This window comes from Molothrus ater, chromosome 3 (genome assembly GCF_012460135.2).
Source record: "Molothrus ater isolate BHLD 08-10-18 breed brown headed cowbird chromosome 3, BPBGC_Mater_1.1, whole genome shotgun sequence".
In the NCBI taxonomy this organism is placed as follows: Eukaryota; Metazoa; Chordata; class Aves; order Passeriformes; family Icteridae; genus Molothrus; species Molothrus ater.
Genome location: NC_050480.2, coordinates 78,394,620 through 78,411,752, shown reverse-complemented (window position 1 = coordinate 78,411,752; position 17,133 = coordinate 78,394,620). Strand labels below are relative to the sequence as shown.

The window sequence follows — 17,133 nt, the reverse complement described above, 5'->3', positions numbered from 1 at the left end:
AAGAGGGGTCCCCTTGAGTGGGAGGTTGCAAGAAGTACTGGAGGGCTGAGCTTCTGAACATATCTCAGGATCACCTGTGGCAAGACATGGAAATCAGGGAATGTTCTTGCCATTGGTGTTGGGAAATTTGTTGGAAATATGCTGTATGTTCTGTGCACAGAGCAAGGCCATGGGCATGTCCCCATGACCTGGCTCTGGTCATCACTAGGATGTCCCCCCTCACCAGGATCTCCTCATCCTTGAGTCCTGGTGCCTTTCAGCTTGGCTCTGCCTCTACTGCCCTTGTCAGCATTTCTCTGCCTTCTCTACAGCCTACCTGTATCCCCATATCCAGGGTCCCATGGGATCACCCTTCCTGGGAGCATTCAGGCTCTGCAGGAAGAAAAAATCCCAGCAGCAGTGCTAGGCTGAGCACCAGGGCAGAGAAGAAGGGAGCAGGCAAGATAAGTGGGAATTTAAGGCTGTATTCTCCTTCCTCTGGGCATCATCTGCACTACAGCCTTGAAAATCTGCCTTGTTTCAGAACTCTAACTCAAGTTCTCTTGGGGAAAGGAAGACCTTTCAGTTCTGTTAACTTTTCCTGTTACCTTTCCCTCCTGTCTGGAGGGAGCTGCGAGTGCCACATGTCTGCCATACATAAATCTATATTGTGGGTACAGGGAGGGGAGATGGAAGTGCAATTAACTGGAAAATGTGTCTTAAAAAAGAACAAATGGGTGCACAATAGCAAATGAAGCACCTTTTGTGAGTAGCTTATGTAACAAAGTAATTGAAAATAATTCATTATGGTTTAATGTGTCTTCAATCAAAGCTTCCAATTTTTTCCTTAGCCACCTTTAACAATTGCTATTTGAGTCTTCAGCTTTTACATTCTTATTATAAAGAGGTTTTACTGATGTCTTCTCTGTTTAGACCTTCTGTGTTGTACTGCACTTTTACTTTCCATATTCACTGTTTGCTCATTCAAGGATGTTAAGAAAAAAACCTCAGAATGACTGTGCAACACTGCTGTTCAGCTGTGTTTGTTTTTATGAATGAATCTCCTGAGTGCCCACAGGCTTTGAGATTGCTCACTTTTGAAAAACTTTTAAAATTCAAACTTTTTCCTTAATTTTTACTGTGATGGGAAAAAACTAAAGCAGGAATTCTTTCTAAAAAAGTAAACTCTTAGCCAAGATTTCCAAGTTGGAAGATAGTGAGGCTCTGTAATTGCCCTGTTTTCCCCACTGTGCTCCCCCAAACTCCACCTGCCTTCTCCATTTTGTAGAGATGTTGCTATGTAGCATGAAAAAGGAGTGGCTCCTAATGCAAGTATCTCGTGTTGATTCACTGCTATACAACTGTTCATCCCCTAAGAGTGTGGGATTACCAAGCATTATCATGCTCAGATTGACTCAGGTAGTACTATTTTTATTTAAGCTGTATTAAGGTATCGTTGTGAATCTTTGGTCTTGCAGCATGGGTGTAATACGATTTACTATTTTTATAAAAAATCAACATGTCTGTACAAATCCTGTCTATGGCAAGAGCTGCAAAGATTAGTCATGAACTCAACACTTTTTTTGCCCTCTCTCCTCTACAGTGAGTTACTACATTTTTAATGTTCCTGTGACCTCTACCGTGCTAGCCAGGCTCAGAATAAAATAAGGTGGTGCCTTGGCTTTTGCTGTCAGGGACTTGCTGGGAGAAGCTTTGGTGTAAGTGGGGGGCTTTGTTGAAAGAGGGAGCAAGGTTTGGGAGTGCTCAGTGGAGTTTCCTGGGCAGTCACCAAGGGAGTGCAGGGGGTTTCACCCACCTGAAGCCTTGAGGACCCTTTTAATTCAAGCAAATGAGACCTGCCATGACCAGCAGTTCTGTCCATCCACCTTGCTGGCTTTTATATCAGGCCCCACCAGTCTTAATTTAAAAAAATGGTGATTTAGAGTGGATCCTTACCTTGCTCAGCTCCTTCTCATTACCCTGCAGCAGCTTGGTAACCCTGGTAATGCAAAGATAAACGTGCATCCTAGGGTTGAGCTTGGCTGAGGGATGCAGTCAGAAATATCTCCAGACAGCATGTCTGTCCAGCTGCATGCCTGCAGGTTGGATAGACTGCCAACCACTGTGTTTCCAGAGGGGAAGGAAAAAACCCATGGCCTTTCTTGGAAAGGGAATGCAATGAGATGAGGCCTGATTTTCCTCAACTGGGACAAATATGAAGGTGATCAAAATAAGTTCCTTTGCTGAGTGGAGTTACCACTAAAAGTCAACATGGTTTGCAAAGATGATGGGTGCAAAAACTGCTTCACTACATTGCTTTGGTGATCTAGGAATTGCATAGCAGAGTTACAGAAGCCCAGGGAATATTTCCCGAAAGCTGCTTGTATGCAGTTTCCTTTCTGGGGAACTCAGTAGAATGGAGATTGCCACTCCTAGACTTCCCACCTCCAGAATTCACTGGGATAGGTGTTGCTCCAGGGCTGGGAATGCAGCACTGTCTCCTGAGGGGGAGTTTCTGGGAGCCTTTCTGGCTTTCATCAGCATTTGGAAGGAGGGGTGATGGAGAGAGAGGCTGAACGTGGGCATCCTCCTGGGCTCTGTATCCTGGGACAGCCTGGCTGGTGAGCAGCTTCATTGCTGTAAGTGGCTCATGGCACCCAAAGGCAGCAGGAGGCAGCCATGGCTGTGTTGAGTGTGGTCTGCAGTTGTGTATGACAGAGAGACAGAAGGAGCATTTCCATCCCCAGCAAGCCTTCATTTGAAATGAAGGGGGCATTTGGGAGGGGGGTTACAACCTTCTCCTTAATTACCAGGAATGCAGAATAACATTCAATAGATGCTTGACTACTGCCTTAAGTAGAAAAAAATTCTGTGGTAATGGTTGGATGCTCCACAGTTCAGTGTGGGCAGCAGAGTGTCCAGTGAATGGGGAAGAAGATGCTGTGGGTTTGCCAGTGCAGGTCCCCAGCCAGGTTCTTGCAGAGTCCTGTTCCCTGCTGACCATGAGCTGTTGCAGCAGGTATGGAAATCAGCTGGTGAATTCTGGTCTCTGTTATGCCAATTTAGGGTAGAGGAACATAAAGTGCCAATTTTGCCATTACAAAATATATGGATAATTTTGACATAGGATGCGCATTGCTTTGTTAATGGTTTTGTTTGGCAGGCTTTGTTTGGGACTTTTTTGGGAGGGGAAGTTCCCCCAACAGCACCAAGTGTTGCATGTACATCTGCTGTCATGTGCAGACATTGCCCTCCTCCTGCATGGTGCTCTGGTGAAGTTCCAGCAGAGCATCAGTGGGGCTGCTGTGGTGCAAACTTTTTGTGTGAACAAAGAGAGTCTCAGCTAAGCCAGGCTGTTTTGTTTCCTTCTCCCTGTGCTTTTGGTATTTATAAATATCACCCTTGGGCTACCATAAAATCTGGTCTCTTAGCAGTAAAAATCGTTGTTCCTTTCCAGAGAGCCGACATGAATTCCCAGGAAAAGCAGACATGGCCATCAGACCCTTGTCTAGATTGTGTTGTTGTCTGGAAAGAAATATTGGGATCCAGCATGCAGTTGGACTAGATGATCACTCTAGGTCTTCTTCCAACTAAACTACTTTTTTCTATTCAAGTGCAGACAGGATTGGAGAGCTGGAAGAAGACTGGGCTGTAGGTCCCAGCTGTAGCTGTGTTCCTGATTTTGAGCAGGAGTGGTGGGAGAGATTTTCTTTGCTACATACTTGCTGGCTGACTATTTTATACCCTAAAGCCCAAGAATTCATTATCTCAATATTGAATTCATCAGTAAATTGAGTGTAGTAAATCTGTTATGGTAAAAATGAAGTGAATTAAACTACAGAACTTTTTATTCCACCCAAAAAATCATATTTGGCCTTCATTGAATTTCAAAGGGGATATAATTTGTCATTTTATTCAATGAAATGCCCCAGGCAAAATAATTTAGGAAAAATGTTACATTTTGTAATTTGGGGAGGAAATTTCATTTTAGGTATTTACCATCCAGAAATTGTTTTGTGACACATCAGTATTAAGACATATCCTTATGGGTGTAGATCATGTCTCATTAGTTGTTATTTAACATTACTGCCTATTTGTCAGAATAGTTAATTATCTAGTTCTGATAATTTATATTGGAATCACTAAGGCAACTTGTTTTTAAATCCTTTTTTTTTCTAGGTGAAAATACCTTCTCTCTGAATGATAATGAAATATTTTAACACTGCAACAAGGAGCACAATAGATAGGTATGTTAATACAAGTGTCTGAAAATATAAAATTGAGAGTATAAAATCTGTGCTCACTGGTTTCAGAATATGCCAGGAATACCTTCCCCGAGTTTTCACATGTTTTGTAACTGTTTTGAATCTGAAGAAAAGAGCCCTTTTCTTTCATTTTGGTTGGTTATTTGTATTAAGTTTGACCAAGTAGAGTTCATAGACTCAGCTCTTCAGTCACAGAGTGAGGTAAGAGGATTAAATGGTCCCTGTTCTCCACTATAAAAATAGTGGGAGGTGAATTTACCTGCAAAGTGGCACCTGCGTGGAGGACTGATAGAAGATAGCAAGCGCGAAAGGAATTTCACAGCCGACAGGTATTAAATTATTCATTTCGTGTGGTACCTGGGAAGTGACTTCTGAGTGTCCTCCTGAATCAGTGTGTTTTAAAGATCATAGCCTAGGACTCTAGAAAAAAGGGTTTGGTTTTACAGGTTATCTGGTTCTTCAACTGTTTCCAGATGTTTAGCAACTTTGTGGTAGTGTTCCCCTCCAGCCACATTTTCTCTGCACCCTGGATGAAGTGGGACTTAGTAGGAGAGTGGGCCTTGTCATACTTTCCACCCCTTCCGAATCCTTCCCATGATGATAGAGAATGTCTAAACAAATGCATAAGTTTTATTTTATTTCTCACTGCATCTCAAGCATCCTTCTCCCAAGCTCTGCAAGATGTCCCAGCTGGGGATGATGATGTCTTTGCCTGGACAGCCAGGCATCCTGGGGGAACTGAGCAGCATCCACCTCCATGACAGCTCCCACGCAGAACACAGGGTTTGTTATGCCTAAACACAACTCAAAACTTGTAAGAAGTGGTTTAATAATGGGAATATCAGCAGACCCCTGAGTATAATGCTGCTGCTGTCTGCTTTCATAAATCTGGGGTTTAGGTTATGACAGTTACGATACATGGCATTGGGAGTATGTGAAACAGCAGTCATTAAACAAAAATGAGCTTTTAAACTAATGACAGCTGCCTAAATGGCTTTGCAGTGAAACAGATTCCCTGAGGCTACCATTCTTCAAATAATACAGGTCCTATTGACTTTAAAAAAAGCAGGAAAATATTTTGTTTTCATGCTGTAGTACTGCTTTTGCATTCATCCCAGAGGTCAAGCTGTGAAGCGTTCGCTAGGCTTTAAACTGGAGGTGTTAGAAAAAAAAGAATGGTAATATTTCCAGTAATTCATTCACTGTTATTCCCCTGAATTAAGCCATATGCAATACCAGGAATTCACACCTGTTCCAAAATGGGTTTAGAAATAAGTATGGGGACACTTTTCTCCATCTAAATTCAGCTTAGTGTTTAACTCAGTAGGTAGTTCTGCACAATAGCTCTGTTATACAGAATTTTATCCAAATGTCTTGATCAAAACCTCTTTCAACTCCTGCTGGTTTAAAATTATACACAATAAAGCAGCATGTTGCTTTGTCTCCTTTGAGGACATCATTCCCAGCCTAAAGCCAAAGGTTTAAAGATGCATGTTTTGTCTTTTGCTTCATGCCAGATGTCCTGATGGACCATGGCTACCCATATCTGAAATGCATTGGCCAGTTTCCTTGAAGACACATTTTAAGCAGGTTGATGGTTGCAGAAGACCAGCCTATTCACAGTCAACCACTTCCACATCTTTTTGACTTTGGCTTTTCCCCTGCCCAAGTTCGTTTTCTTCCTGAAAGTGCTTGTTTGGCTTCTGTCTTCCTGTCCCCCTCATACTTCACCTTTATCAGAACTCATGGGTTTATTGTTCCTCCTTTTATTACTAGAGATAGTGGAGAGGGCAGAATAACCCATACTGTGAAAGGATGTTAAACAGCAAAATTTGGTTGTTTTGCATCATATCTCTTCATACCATAAACAACTTGGAGCCCACTTCTTGTTCTATAAACCCAGCTTCAGCCTCATGCTGGCCTTGCTTGCTGAATAACTCCAGATAGTTCAATTTTTATATAAAGCAAGCAGTTCCACTACAAATGTATGTGAAATCTGTTGAGAGCAGTCAAATTTAATTTTCTTCCTGTCACGAGATGGCAATTTAAAGTTGAATGTTGAAGTGCTGTCTGATGTTCCTTGGAGCCCTGCAAGACTAAGCAGAGATTAGGAAGGATGGGATGGCGGGTGGGCCAGAGGTCTCCTGACAAACCAGGGATGTTGTGTGCAGCTTTCAGAACCTGACAAATTCTCTTGCAAACCTTGCAGATTTCTCACCAGAAATTCTGGCTCTCTGCAGGCTTTGGTGCTCCTGGGAGGCTTGGATAATACACTGTTCTTTCCACCACTTTTCTTGTTTGCCTCTGTGGCCTGTCCTAACCACAAAGGAGCTTTCTGTGGGCAGCTCTCCGTGGAAGAGGAGGGCTGTCTAGTTGTGGTGACTTCAGCCATATTCTTCCTAGGGATTTGTACTCCCATCTTCCTGGGGAGTATGCTTGAGTCAGGAGAGAAGAGTGGAAGAAGAGTTATATTAACTAAAACATGAACATTTGAACAGATGGCTGACCTCTGTAGCACCAAGAACTGTTTAATTTTAGAAATTTGCAGGCTGTTTCAAGTTTGTCATGCTCCTTACAACCATCTGAGCATAGATACACAATGACTTATTACCTTACTGCAAAGCTTTGTTGTTTAATTTCCCTGCTGTTTGAAACACTGAGCTTTAGGTTGAATAAGCAAGATCCTGGATCATCAATGGGATTGGTTCCCTTTGTGACAACTTCCTTTGAACCATTGAAGGCTGAGGGAGAAGAGGTGCTCCCAGTTGTGGTGGAAGGAGTTCAGCTCCTCTGTTTTTCTCACTTCCCCAGCATGCTCAGCCCTAGCACAGACAGGGGCCATGGAACAGTTAATTGTGGGCAAGGAGGAGACAGATGATCATCCTGCCCCAAATCACTTAAACGCCTTAGGAGTCTACCCTTGCCTGTCTGAATGAGCCAACTAATCTTTCAGTGAGCTGCACAAGTGAGCACTGAGTTATATATGGTACAAGGAGGGAGATGACACAAAATGATCAAATTCCTCTATCCTACCTCTGCTACAGCAAAACCTGTGCATCCTTTGCCTGCTTAATAGTAGAAGAACATCACTGTTTGAAGAAAATTGTTTCTGGCTATGGGGAGTTCTCGTGCTCTGGAGGCTTTTAGGTCAGGGTTGCATATCTTTTGAAAACAGGTGCTACAGGCCAAATGGGTGGTGACTGGGTACCAAAATTCTTGGAGAAATTATTTGAATGAAAAGGTATTGGACTAGATCAGTGGTTCTCAATGCTTTTTGTGAGATCCCAGTGAATTCCCAAGAACTGTGCTTCGGGCACTTGTGTGGCAATTTGAAAGAGAAGTATCTGCTTGGTGACCACACATAAAATCTTTGGTGCTGTCCTGGAGACCTGCTGGGATGAGTGATGCCAAGAGTCCCATCTGGGATTCAGTGAGTCAACATTGGAAGAATAACTGAAAGACTTGAAAAATGTCTTTATAAGGAGTGTACCATGTTAGTTCACCAAAAAGTGCAAGAAAAAAATAAATCTGTATCAGTGCAGCCTGTATTTCTTTTATAGAGATCTGGCTTATCACTATGGTTGGCTCTTCTTAATTACTGCTAATGCTTCTGAAGGCTGTGCAGTTGGAAATGGAATGTGGCTGGCCCAGAGTCAGGGCACAGCAGCTTTTATCAGGGCCACTCAGAGGCAGACCATCTGCAAAATGTATTTATTTTTTCCTTGGCTGTCTTCTCTAAATAAAAATGTGATGCTGTGAGAATGTCCATTCCATCCTATTCCTATACTCCACCAAGTTGCCATTTTCTGACGAATTGTTTTTTTGAAAGTTGTATTTGGCAAATGTCTGTTGACTTAATTCCTCTTTTGTCATTGCTGCTTGTCCATCCATGAAACCCAAATCTCTTTGCATCCAAGTTCAGCTATAGCTCAGCTCAGAGTATTCTTTAAAGTGTAGTTGTTTTATGCTCATTTGGGGTTTTTTTAGCTCCCTTCCTTTGGCAGTGGGGGAAGTGCAGGCACTTCACACCTGATGCAGGCAAAGCTGGTACCTGCAGAGCCAAGGGCTGTTAGGGAAGCCCTTGTGTGGGCTAACCTTGTGACCTGTGTGGTCAGGGTTCCTTGCTCATCCCAGGTGTTGGAGCTTCAGCACCCCTGGCACCCCCTAGCTATAACCCAGGAGTTTAACAGGGATTAGCTTTGCAGGAGTGAGTGCCTTCTGCCTGCAGAAAAACTTGTGAAGGTCCTGCTGGCTTGGGTCTGTAGCCAACAAAGGAGACTTCATCATTACCATCAACAAAATTGTCTTTACAGGAGAAGACTTGGAAGAAATAGCTCTTTTTTCTTTTTCAGCAAGTAATTTCCCTGGTCATGGTGCCCTCTCTGAAGTGAACTTAGCTGCTTGGGACACTGGGTTTTGTTTTAGAAATAAAATAGTCCTTCATCATAGAGCTCTATTCAATACTGTGATGTTCAAATCAGTGGGGAAAAAGGGGCAGTCCCTCTGTGACACTGATTTTTATAGCAAAATTTTTAACTGATTTAAACTTTTAAAAGCCTTTTTTAAGGCTTTCCCTAAAAAAAGTGAGCTTAAGCAAATCATAGCATGTTTTCCCCATAGTTACAGTGATGTAATCCAGATTTGGCCATCCTTGCCTAGCAGTGGGTGTTTCTGGAGGAAGGTAGAGAATAGGGACTGTAGTTAGAAAGGCAAATGCAATTACAAGAGCAAACAGTTGTTTATATTCTATAAAATTGGTACTCATTGCTCTCAGGTTCACCTTCCTTGCCTTAAGGTTTTCTCATTAGAAGCAGTTTCTGTAAATACCATCTCTTCCTTTCCCCTTGGAGAGATCTCAAAGAGCTGGGCTGGAATTAGTGTCTGGGTAATCAATAAACTCTAATCTACATGATGGATTTTTTTTCCTTTAAGTTGGTTCTTTCTGTACTGGAGAAAACATGTCTAAAGCAAATGTAAAATGAAGAAGGGTTAGATTCAACCTGACTCACTGTTACTATATGTGCTTACAATTTTGCAATATGAATGTCTTCCAAAACAATTAGAGTTAGTGCAAGGTTGACAACTAAATTATTAATCTACTGCCAGACAGCCAGTGCAGTAGTGTCTTTGAAACAATTTTTGTGCCTCTTTCCTGCTGTTCTTTTCCACCATGTCTGATTTGAAGATAAAACACTGACCATAAGATAAATTGTGATGAGTGGCCTGCTTCTTTTTCAGTCTTCTCCTTTGCTTCAGCATTGTGATTCTGTCTTGCATTGAAAAGTGTGTAATGAAAGGATCTGAAAACTGCCCTGAGCCAGAACATCCAGTCTTGTATTTCATTTGAGGCACATGCTTAAATTATCTTGGGGTTGGCTGGATTTGTTTGTGCACTCAAGTGTGAGCGCAGTTTTAATCCAGGTGAATAATGATACTTGAAAGATTTTGTTGATGGGAGGTCACAAGTGTTTTGCTTTGTGTTAGTGGCGTAGGTGCAGAGCATGGGAAAATATTCATTGGTCATCTCTTTGTCTGGAGCAGTCCTTGTAAGGGGAATACCTGCTTATATTCTGGTTTTCTTCTCAGGAGGTCTCTCTATGTAGCGTGGAGGGAGAACTTTTCATGCTTAGTTAAGGAGCTGAATATGCAGCTGAGTTTAGAGAGGTGACTAAACACCGTAAAATCCAATAGTTTGTGACAGAAAAGGCAAGACCAGAGAAAAGATTCCAGTTTGGTTCTTCATGCGTTCTACAGACTTGCACATTTTTAACATTTTTACAGCTACAAGTCTTAACACTGTGTACTATGCTGCATCGAGACAACTGACTCAGAAGAACCCTTTCAACACCTGTTGATGCTGTGGACCTGCCTCTGTGCTAGTTCTAGTTTTAATTGTCTTCCTTTTTAAAGAGATGTCCTCAAATGTGACCTGAGGTTAGAGGCTAAGCTGTTCCTCATTACTCTGAATAGCAATGATACATTTGGTTGGATGCCCTGTTGAGCCAGCTTGGAGCCAAGCAGCAGTAGTGGAGCTGAGCATAAGTCATGGAGTTACTCACAGCTTCTTAATATTTTCCTTAAGTTGTTTTGGTTAATAATACAATGTAATAATAATTCTGGACAATAAAAGGTTTGCTTCTCTGGCTTGTGTGATGCCAATTCTGTTGTTGCAGAGGTTTTGCATTTAGCTCTCAATAAACATCAGGCACAAAGCCAGTTGCTGTGTGCATGGTTGACCACAACTTGATGAAGCTATAGCACATTTTGTCTGCACTTGGAAATATTTTCTTGTCCCTTAAAGGCAACTCTGTGCTCTGACAGCTTTCATTGGAGAATGAGAAAACTTTGACACTGGCCTCTACTGCCCACCTTTACAGTCCCAGCTTTCTCAGGTACAAGAATTGCCTTTCTTAATTCCATACAGTGGAAGAAACAGTCCTGAAGTGCTCATAAATTATGTACTTTGCATTTGCTCAGTATGCTGAATTTTGGAGTGAGCTTCAGGGAGATATCTGCGCTATGTGAAGGTTATTCAGAGTAAAGCTTGGTTTTGGTCTTAATGCCTTTGCTACCAAATTTTAGTAGATAAAGGTGAGACAGACTGCTCAAACCTAGCAATAAATTATTATTGTTTTGTGGGGCAGCTTTGGTGTCTCTTCAGAAAGGACTCAAATGACCAGTGCTTATAAATAAGCAGTGTCCCTTCCTCTCAACCTCCAAGTTTGGGAGACCTGTGCTGAAGTCAGAAAAGGGATGCAAGGGGAGCATCAAGAGCACCCTTGCCTTGGGGTGGTGTGGGATGAGGCTGCAAGTGGAATGATCCCATTTAACCTCATTTTTAAGATATTTTGCTACATTCTCATCATCACACCATCACACTCTCATCATCCTCTTGTTTAGGTTTCTCTGTGAGGTGTTTGTGGTCAGCACATTTCAAAATAGCAGATTTCATGAGGTTGTGTTGATTGCAAAGCCCAGTCTCCTGTAGTTGCAGGGAGTAGACTCCAGCCCAAACAAATTGCTCCCCTCTTGGATGCTTGCCCTGGGGATAGGCTGTTCACCTCCACCCTGACTAGAAACACCTTCAGTTTCAGCTTGATCGTGGGCTGTTTAATAGTTTGAAGGGGTTTTTTGTCAGTGCTGTGGGTTTATTTTTTTCCATCTGCTGTTCCCCATCCTGATGTAGTAACAACAAAAGCTCTTTCTGCTTTTATTTTAAGATACATCAGCCAAGTGCTGTTAGTTTCCACTTTCTGTACTTTTTTTTTAAAAAAATTGTATCATTGAAGAACGTTTTGATCTTTGCTCTTTATTTTTATTTGCATGACCTAATTCAGCTTGACTTTGGCAATTTCTCTTTCCCCCTTTGTTTCCTGACCTCTGACACAGCTGTCTTTGATGAGTGGCCCTTCTTTTCCATTCCTCATATACACTCTGCTTAGCCCTAAAAATCCCTTTTTGGTGATTTTTTTTTTCCTCCATTTAGACTGGGACTCATTCCCTACATATCTCCCCTACTTTGTTTGGGGTTGCTCAGTACCAACTTTTTTTTTTTTTTTCATCTTTGCCATACAGATATTCTAAGCTTCTTACAAGTGTGTTCCTGAGCACTTCCATCCAGCTGACTTCCATGCTGAGTTCCTTAGATTCCTCAAAGCTTATGAGGAATTGAAAAGATGAGTTTTTGTGTTTCCCTAAATCACCTCTCCATGATTACAATTGCCTCCAGAGTTGCTTTCATTGAGGACTTTTAGCTACTTACTGTGTCTAAATTAGAGCTGCCCTTTTCTAGTTCAGCAGCTGGAGGATTACAATTGTCTTCTGCTTCCAGGAATATCTGTGGTCAGCTCTTTACGTTAATAGTGGGTTCTTCAGTTGAGTATTTTGGGAAGTTGCAGTCCCACAGAAAGATAAGCCCTGTTGGCAGTTCTGTCTTGCTGTGAACCTGGGAATCTGCACTGCACTGCCATGCAGGCTCTGTAGGGTGTAGGATAACCTGTGATGTGGCCCCTCCTTCTTCCAAGTAGTGTTGATTCCATACCACTGCAGTCCTTTGGAGTTTCTTATTCTGCTACCTGAGTTTCTCTTGCAGTGCCCTTCCTCTTGGTATCAGTATGTTAATCCATGCTCTTGTTTCTTACTCATCATCTGTGAATTCTGACTAATTATCTAACATCCTATCTGACTGCTGCTATTAATATTCATATGCTCTTTGCCCTCCTAAGTTTGGGTGTTATGTGCTTTTTTGTCCACATTTACCAATCCCCCCATCTGTTTATTAAAACCAGATGTGGGAATTAACTGATTTTCCTGATTATCCTGTCTCTAGAGGTGGTTTTTCTGTAGTTTAAAACTCCTGTCTGTGCCTGCTATGATCGCAGAAGGACGTATCTCATACACAGAGAAATGTCCTTTTTTTCCATGAATGCCTTCTGCTGGTGGAACACCCTAAAACTTCCCTTTCAGTGTCAGCACTTGAACCATATGGATGACATTAACTTGTAATAGCTTTTCCTTCCTTTTGTAGTATCGAAAGGTCCTCAGGGGTGATGCTCAGAGTCCAAGTCTCCCCAGACTCTCTATAGCCGAGAGGGAGGCAGACACCACCAGAGAGCATCTAAAATAGGCTCCTGCTCCAAATTGCCTTCCCGGTCTACAGACAGAAAGACTATCCTCTTCTGGGCTAAATTTAGTCCTGAGCCTGCTTCGTGTCTGTGGTTGAGTTCTCCATCTGCACACTGAGACCAAGAGCCCTTCTCTTACTGGAAGGCCAGAGATAAACCTCTGGGGGAAAAAGGAACTAGAATACTCTTAGTAAGAAGAATCAAATGAAGTGGTATAAATAAACAGAGCTGAGGACAGTACAGTGGAGCAGCCAGGGGTCACAGAATGGAAAAGAAGATGGGGAACCGGAATATGACGGATTAGAGTCAGGCCTCCAACATGTGAGCTGTGGCCTTGCAATCAGAAGCAGCTGAAAGACCTTCCTGGTGCAAAGACATCTTGCATCATCTCTCCAAGCAGGAAAAATGAGTCCAGATTGCTGTGTCTAAAGAATTTTTGTTTTATTTCCCATTAGGAGGGTAGACACAAAATCAGATTTCCACTCCAAGTTGTCTTATATTTTTAGCCTGTGATTGGATTGCAAATGCACACTGGATATTTACATTTCTGGAAGCAGACTCTGGTGCTGTTGTCTTAACCAGGATCCAAGTTAATTTGCTGAGCTTCCAGATGGGAGCCATTTGTTTCTCTATTACACATTTGCAGGAATGCTTGATTTAATCTAGATTTTCTAGCTCAGTAATTTGCCTATTTTAGCATTCAAGCATTTTCCCTACCTCCCCCTCTGCTTTTTTTCTCCCTTATCTTTGAGCTGAATTATCCACTGTGCAGAATAAAGAAAATGGGTTTTGCAAAAGGAGCCACCTGTCCATCATCCATCCAGTGCGGAAGCTCTTGGGGAGCTGATTGTCCTTCCATCTCCTACAAAAGGTTTCCTAAGAGGTGCCTAAGTGCAAGGTGTAGCTGGTACAGCCTCTTAGCCCTGTTTTACTTGCTTTGTTGAGGCTCATTACATTTTGCTATTGTCTTTGTTTTAAACTATTTAATGATCACCTTATTCTGGTCTAGGCCTTGTGCTGAATATAGATGTTGCTACGCTATTGGCTCTTTTTATGTTGTGGGTAGATAAGGATATTTGCAGGAGGAGGCTCATAATTTTCCTTAGCAACATTCAGCCTCCAGTGCATTGAGTGGCTTGTGATTATATTATAGCCATTTCTTTAATGAAATTTTGAACTACATGACTCTCTTGCAATCACTTCTGCCTGGGGTTCTTAGATAGCCATGCAAGCACTATGTGTATCACTGCTGTGATGTACAGAACATACTGAAGAAGCAGATGAGGTGCAGACAGGTAATGTTAGCTCATGAGCCAGCCCTTTTCTTCATTGCTGCATTTTCCATAACAGCTAAGACTGTGGTAGGAAAAAATGATGCACCATGTTCTAGCTACTTTAGTTTCAGAATGAGTGTATTGAACCAGCTTGAGGTCAACTTTATTATTTCTTCTTCTTGTGTTACAAATTCCCAGTGCTCCAAATAGCCAAATGTCATTCCAGAAAAACACAGAAGTGCTGCACAGAGAGTTTACATCCCTAAGCCCTGGGAACACAGCATGTCCAGGGTGACAGGCATGACTGAGAGCTCATCTTGAGCAGGTTGGGCCCACTCTGTGCAGTAGTGAGCATGTGGATGGATGTGTACAACTGCTCTCGGTGGTTTCTGTGTTGCTTGTGGTGATGGAGCAGCTGAAGGAGGCTGGGGCTGGCAGGGAATATGCAATAGGCAACTGTCCTATATCATTTCTTGCTGAGGTAAGTTGTCTGTGAGGCGGTGATGATGGGAATGATGTGAGGCACCAGAAAACATCCTTTTATTCTTCATCTGTACAACATAAAGTCTTGCTGCCTCCTGGTCTGGGACTCATGCCCCAGGTCTTAACCAGGATCCAAGTGCTGGGGTGATATTTTCAGCCAGGTGGTGCCCAACCCTTCCAACTACGGTGCAAAGTGGGATAGCTGCCTGTGCAGTCAGGTACCTTGGCACTTGTGCCTTTTGGGCATAAAAGAGTCAACTTTGGTTTTCTCCACAGCACATGAGCAGACAGGTTTTGGAGTGCTTCATCAGGTGATGGAAGAGATGAGGCAGGTGAGGTGAAGCAATGCTATGGCTGTACCCTGGAAGCTGGCACAGGCTCAGCAGTGTGGCGCATCCTCAGGACCAAGGGCAGGGCATACATCTGGGACATGCTTGAAGGGTCAGGGCAAAACTTGATGATTCCCAGCACCACTGGCAGGCTGCTAAGCACCACAAAGGCAAAGGTGAGGTAGTGGAAATATTACAGCAAAAGATTATTTTGTTAACAGTACTCAGGTCGGCCTGCCAGGTTAACAGACAGTAACTCAAACAGGGTGGAACTTCTTTAGAAGGAATAAAGTAGTATAAGAGATTTTTAAATTCTTGTCTTACATATTTGAAGACAATAATGAATCATTAATGGGAGAACTGGTTTAATTTACTTACAGGAACTGGAATGACATGATATATTTGAACAGGAAAGTAATTTTTTACATTATTTGATATAAAACTTATGTGTTTTATTAGAGTATTGTTTCTTATCTCTCTCTACCATTGTAAAAAAGGATGAATATAAAGAAGAAAAAATTGCACTTGTAGTAAGTTCTGATGTGTAGCTGGGAGATAAGCTTGCTGCATGGAAAAGGCCATCCTGGAAGTTTTCTCCTGCTTATGCTGTGCATGCAAACTCATTACGACCCTCTAGGAGTTTCTCAGACTCTTTTCCTGCCTCAGTGTGATCAGGACACTGAAAACACAGGATAATCCCCTATGCTCCCCCCAGTCACAGTGGCATGCATGTGTTGTGAAAATGGCTCAGCAAGGCTGCCCTGCAGCAGCCCCAGCTGGTTCAGGCTACCTAGGAAATCCTATTAAGTCACAAGTGTCAGTACAGTATGCACAACTTTGGTGCAGAGGAGACTATTTATAGCTTCAGTAAGAGTATTGTGTGCACAGGGCTTTTCTTTCATGCCTAATCAGGGACCTTGACAGACTCACAGTCTCTTTTCCCTGCTCAGCAGCTCGGGTGCCAGAGCTCTGAGAGCAGCAGTGTTTTAGCTGGAAATCCTCATCATCTTCTAAGAGCAGCTGGGGGCCATTGGGGAGGAGGAGGCCGTGATTTTCCACCTGCCTCTCTGCACACCATCTCCTCCTCTCCTGACTCACTGGGTTCAGCCATTTGGCTCCTGGGGCGTGCAGTGCCCTGCTGTCACCATCAGCCTTGCTGTGGCAAGAGGAGGGGTGCCATGTATATGTCAGTGATATCATTACATTTCTGAAGCTCTTCTCAGTCATGAGTGAGCTTTGTGGGGTAAAGTGTGTATGATTGGGATGTTGGAGGGACATAATGTGGCAGAGCTGCAGGATTGGTAACAGGGCAAGGTGCTTAGCCTTCATAGGAGAGATTATTTTTGCACCCCACTGGCAATGTCTGTTCATGTTTTTTTTAAGTCTGACTGGGGAGATAGGAAGGACTCACCTATAAGAAGTTTCCAGGCTGGAATAATCCAGTGGTGGAGCAAGAACCTCCTTTGTGAGCGTGTGTGTGTTCACACTCCAGTTTTAAGCTTTGGCATTTGGCAAGCACACTAATAGTATGTCAAGGAATTAACATGAATTAGTTTCAAAATAACACAGCATTGAGTGGAGCACAAAGAACAAAGAGGAACATGTTCCTTCCAGCAGCTGGCCTGGACTGGGGTCCCCCCACTGCTACCAGCCCCCTGAGATCCTGCCACAAAGTGCAATCCAACGTGTTAACAAAGTGTGTGAGCTTTCTGCAGGCTTACTGCATCATATCAAGTGAGTTGATTAGAGAGACTCTTGATTTTCCTGGGTTTTTATGTTCTTATTGGGAGCCATTTGTCAGTCTGCACAGAAATCTGATTAGCTGAGAATTGCTGTCTCTCTGGTATATGTTGACCTATAACGTGAAGGATGCAGCAATAAACACCGTCAGCTGGGCTGCTGGGAGAATCTGTAGGATTCTTTGGAGGCTGGGAAGGAGACACTTGAATGCTTTTCCTTTGGGAACTTGATGATGTTTGGCCTGAGGGTTCTGTGCCAGCATTCCTTGATGGGGCTGGCAGCATGTTTCAGCCCTCTGGTGCTGCTCTGTGGGGTGTCTGTGCCCACCCCTGTGGTGAGACAAGAGGGAGCTCCCTTGTTATGGCAGGGGAGCAGGAGGCTGATGTTACTGCAGTTTCAAATCTACCCTGTTGGCAGAGAGGTGGGGCAGAGCCTCAGG

General features: G+C 43.0%; 1 protein-coding gene across 7 annotated transcripts in view; it reads left to right on the top strand.

Annotated features, from left to right (window-relative positions):
- The window catches only part of HPCAL1 (hippocalcin like 1), an 80,450-nt gene that overhangs the window by 34,288 nt on the left and 29,029 nt on the right, over positions 1 to 17,133 (top strand). Inside the window, exon 3 of one of the 7 annotated variants that reach the window (XM_036380148.2) lies at positions 4,159 to 4,226. The exons of the other annotated variants lie outside the window; for them this stretch is intronic. The gene's annotated coding sequence lies outside the window, so the exon portion shown is untranslated. The remainder of the gene's footprint in view (positions 1 to 4,158; positions 4,227 to 17,133) is intronic. 7 annotated transcript variants of the gene reach the window in all.